The sequence below is a fragment of the Aegilops tauschii genome, chromosome 6 (assembly GCF_002575655.3).
Source record: "Aegilops tauschii subsp. strangulata cultivar AL8/78 chromosome 6, Aet v6.0, whole genome shotgun sequence".
Lineage (NCBI taxonomy): Eukaryota > Viridiplantae > Streptophyta > Magnoliopsida > Poales > Poaceae > Aegilops > Aegilops tauschii.
In genome coordinates this window covers 69,959,163-69,964,277 of record NC_053040.3, presented here as the reverse complement: position 1 = coordinate 69,964,277, position 5,115 = coordinate 69,959,163, and the positions used below count along the sequence as shown (strand labels likewise).

Here is a 5,115-nt window from a genome sequence, read left to right as displayed (position 1 = left end):
GCCTGGAGCCTGGGCACGCGGGCCGGCACAACATGACCCGTTTATTTTTTTATATAATTTTCAAAAAAAAATTATATATGTATACCTAAAATATAGCCCAATAGGCCTAAAAATCAGCCAAACAGGCTGAAAATATGTAGCCCAACGTGCTAAACAGGCCAACGTGCCGGCCCGTTTACTAACTGGGCCGTGCCTGAGCCTAGAGGCGCAGCACGTGGGCCGGCACGGCACGACCCGTATAATAATCGTGCCCTGGCGGGCCGTGCCGGGCCAGGCATGATTACGCTGGGCCGGGCCATGCCGGGCCAGGCCGGCCCGTCCCGTTTGGCCAGGTACAGATGGTTCTGCGGGCTGCTCAGCTGGTTCGATGAGATTCTGATATGCGATGGCCCTCGGCCCTCGCTGCAGCAACGAGGCCATGGTGCACGAGCCCAACCAATGGGGAAAGGCAGCCCCACAATTGCTCTAAAAATCTAGAGCATAATTGGTTTTGGTGCCAAAAATTGGCATGCCAATGTTTAACATTGTGTCAAATATTGGCTAATACTTGGTTGGTTATCAAGTTATCATACCTATCTCATAGAGACCAATGATGCTCTACTGCAAATTTCTGCGCGCTCTTGGAAAGGTCACTCCCAAACCTTCTCTACTTTTGACAAATGGCGGCACAACATTGTATGTGCGTCACTTGTTGCAACCCTGAGAGTTCCTTTTTTCAAAATGTTTTATTCTGGAACCGTGCATCTAACACCAAACCGTTTTCACGTTTTCACTGTTAGATTTCTCGTGTTGACATCTCCGAAATTAGATCCTATGTTAACAGGTTTTGATAAACAATTTTTTTCACAAAATAACCAGCAATAAAAAACGAAAACTGAAAAAAAATTAAAAAAATGAAAATGAAAACAGAAAAACTAGTTCATGCATAAAAACAAATATGAAAAAACGGAAGAAACAAACCAGAGCCCTGAAGCACGGTTGCAGTTTTTCATCTTTTTCGGAAGCACATATTGTGTTTTTTTATTTTATTCGGAAGCAAAACCGTGCTTCCACTAGAAGCAAACTAGCTTAGCCCGCGCGGCGGCATGCCGCGCCTAATGCTTATCGATACGATGTGTCCATTTACAACAAATGTTACTGGTTTAAGGTAAGACAACCCTATATGTAGAAAGATAAACTGAAAAGAGGCATAGAGAAATACACATTGCGACTCATTTATTCTCGCCATGCCGTTCTATAAAACAAAGAGCATGCTATAATGATAACTTCTTTCTGTTAGTTTCAGTATATAAAGGCACCATTAGCCGAGGGAGTGTCATATTAGTAGTTAACATGATAGAGTTCAAACATGGGGCAAATAATGTGCATGAACCTATGCCTGAATCAGTCATTTATGACCATATAGACTTCAGCTATACATCGAGATAATGTTTGCGTATAAAACTGGAAATACCAATGTTTATGTATATATAGGAAGAAATACCAATAGGTACGACCATCTGTTGCAGTTTTTTTTTGTCTGACTGGTGACTAACTTGCATTCATGACATAGCAATTGGAAAACATTTTCTCAGCCAGAAGCCAGGCAAAAGTAGACACATTTCACTTATCTTTTAGACTGGTCATTGTCTCATAACATTCAAAGGAAAAACAAATATACAACACAGAGAAACATAGCTAGTGAGATGGGAACACATCACACAAAGAAGAAAAGGTACAGTGATACAAATTTTGATTCATAAAGTAAGTTTTTTCCTCTCAAAAATATAAACTGGGAGAGAAAAGTAAGCTTTCAAAATCAAACACTGGGAGAAAAACGTAAGATGTCCATGTAAAGTTGGTGTGCTGCAGAAAAGAATGAATACTAAAACCGATAACTCACAACAACACCTTGCATTGTCCTGTTGACATGGTAAGCATTTTAACAGTTAGAACATGATAGTACAAACTTAACAGTTTTCATATAAATAATAAAATCTGGACCAACCTAAATCTAAAATAAACAGCAGGTCAAGAGGGCCATTAAAATGCATCTTGTTGTTCACCTTCAGTAAGCAACATGAGAAAAATAGGTTGTTAATACCTTGCCATTGCTTGCGTTTTTTCGCCCTATTATGTAAGTTAATAGTGTGTCTTCCAAATTCATCACAACTTGACGCCTGCATACAGCAAATATGAGAATAGGGTAAAACCATATTTTTAGTATTGATGCCTACATACAACTAATATGAGAATGGGGGTAAACCCATACTGTTTAGTAAGTATAGAGAACCGGTGAAAAATGAGTTACAAAATAAATCTTGTAAATAAATAGTTTTGACTGGAATTGGTTCAGTTATTAATTGTAGTCAAGTGACACATATGTTAGTAAAGCATGACAGGCAACAACTAACCAGTGCTATCCTTACAATACTTCAGGAAATTATGTAAATTGTGGGCACATAAACCCACAACTTAATCTATATCCAATTAAATGTAATACAATATAAGATACAAAGATTCATGTCTTGGTGCGGCCATCATTGCTGCTTGCACTTGAATCACGGAAAAACAGTACACAGGTTCAGGATGAGTTAAACAATGCATCAGTTCAGCTTCAGAAGCTTGTTCTGTTGTCTGGTACTATAATGGCCAGAGCCAATGCGTTTCTTTCCGAGAGCCATTACGCTGAGCTCTAGAGATTTTTTTTTTTTAAATTTCTCCATGTTTTTGTGTCATGGCATACTTAGAAGGATATATAGTAGTACAAAGTATAAGCACATGTATTTTGTAGTTAATATAAGAACCTTTGAGCTCGTATAAGTAAATAAATACAAAGATGTACAGCCTGCCAGTGCTGCTTTCGGCAAGAGAGGCTTCTATGGTTCTACGTTGGCAGCGAGAGGGGCGACATCGTCGTCCACAGCGCATACAACTACAGAGCACGGACGCCGGCAACGCAGCAAGCACACGGACGCACACCTGACTTACACACGATTACACGAACTGACGAAGCCAGTAACCACTAACCAGCACACTGCACACACACACGCGCGACACAGCAGGAGCGCACAAGCAGCACACGCAAACAACACAGCACGGACGGCAGGCCGCACGGCGTAGAGAGTGAGGAAGAGACAACCGTTGTGTACTCGCCATCCCACGGTAGGCCGAGGCGCGGCCGGCCGGTGCACTGCGCACAGAGGCACATCAGCGGGCTGTCCCGCAGCGCTAGGTGCCGCCGCTGCTGAGCGTACGACCACGCACAGCCCCGTTCCCGGGTGGAACAGCATCGGCGTAATCAATCACAAATTCACAGGCCGGTCGGGTAATACAAAAACAAATTGGTGTGCGAACCTGAGATCGAGGACGCTCCAATGGTTGGATCCCGCGGAGGGCTGTCTCCTCATGCGGCTTGGACCAGGCCCTGTCGAGCACGCCGTATACCTCATCGAGGTCCGGCACGCCCTCCCGGAGATAGTAGCAGAGGGCTCCCCAGTAGAGTTCACAGCGTCCAGTATAGGTCGTGGTCGGCGGCTACGGCGGCGTGGCAGCCGTAGTACCGGTTGTACTGCACGTTCCCGTCGCGGTTGTCGACGATGAACTCGCAGTCCCGAGCAAAGGGCACACCTCGTTGAGGCGAGAGGGCACCATCCTGTGGTTGACACAACGCGGAGGGGGAAGGAGCAGGGGCGCCTCCTCACAACGGCTTAGGCGAGGTAGCACCTCTACACGGCGACGACGCGGGGCAAAGACCTCCGGTGGTGATGGAAGAAAAGGCGCCGGCGGCCTGGGCGAATGTGAGATCGAGATGGCGACGACGTGACACCGGATGGCGGGGCCCGGCAGATTGGAAGGTTGCGAGCTCGCGGTCTCCGCGGCCGCCGCGGGCAGGCCGACGGAGAGGAGCGAGGGCGGCCCAGCATCAGCGTAGGGGGAGAAGAGGCACTCGAAGTCGCTGCCGGCCTTGATCGGCTTGGCCTTCCGTCAAGAACTGAGCTCTGTATTTATAGAAGCCCAACAACGTCGAAAACAACGATAAGCGGCAGACAAACCGACTAAGCGACATCACGAACGATCGCAGCGCTCCAACTACGAACACAAACACAACACGGTAGCAAAGTCTAGAAGCAGCAGGAAAAGCGGTGCTTGGGCCATCACGTGGTCACATAAAGAAAAATTAGTTGTACATGCATGGCCCATCCACGTCGCCATATCTTCAACAGAATCGCTAGATCCACACGAATAGTTGGACATCACGTTAAGAAAATTTTCACGGGACAGTTAGATCCACAAGCAGATCTTACCCCTCCACCTACCAAACTAATGCACGTGTCCAACACCAGATTACCAGGAAGTCATTTTCACACAAGTGGCGAAACGTCGAAGCGAAATCATACCCGGATATAGAGGCTTGGTTAAAATCTATGCTTTTCATGAAAGCACTTTTTTTTTCGATGAGCATAGATGTGCTTCACAAGGGAAAAAAATCCAAAACCTAAGAAAACTAGGTGAAAACGAAAAACCCCAAAAAAATCTAAAATTCAGAAACACGTACAAAGAAAACGTGATTCAGAGAGAGTACCCAACACAAAACATGTTGTGACGGATGGATACACCACTTGGCACGTTCCCAGGCCACCACAAGTGACCTTTGAAGGTCCTTTATTCCTCCCTATATGACGCTCATTGTGTCAAATTGCAGGTGAAATCCACACGGGTCGACCGAGTGGGCCGGCCCACGTCATACGTCCAACGCAATCCGATTTTGTTTTTCTTCGCTTTGTTTCTTCTTCTTTTGTTCTCATTTTTTCTGTTTCTCTTTTTAGTTCTTTTCTTCTCATTTTTTCCATTTCTGTTTTACATAAATTCACAAAATTTCTTTATTCCTTTGGAATTTTGTTCAGATTTTAAAAAACTATTTGGAATTTTAATTTTTTTATTCATTTTTATCAAGATATATTCATTTTTCAAAACTTGTTCAAATTTTGAAAAAAAATACTCTGGATTTTGAAGTTTTTTTAAAATTATCATGAAATGTTTGAAAATTCAAATATTGTTAAGCATTTCAAAATTTTGTTCACATTTTCAAAAAAATGATGTTTAAAAAAGTTTGCATTTAATAAAATTATTTGT

At 43.8% G+C, this 5,115-nt stretch overlaps 1 long non-coding RNA gene across 1 annotated transcript; it reads right to left on the bottom strand.

Moving 5' to 3' along the window:
- Positions 1-918: 918 nt before the first annotated feature.
- LOC120966168 (uncharacterized) lies at positions 919-4,127 on the bottom strand. Its single transcript, XR_005759372.1, has 2 exons — positions 3,337-4,127; positions 919-2,159 (listed from the first exon to the last, which is right to left on the bottom strand). It is a non-coding gene; the product is annotated as an uncharacterized lncRNA (long non-coding RNA).
- Positions 4,128-5,115: the final 988 nt, after the last annotated feature.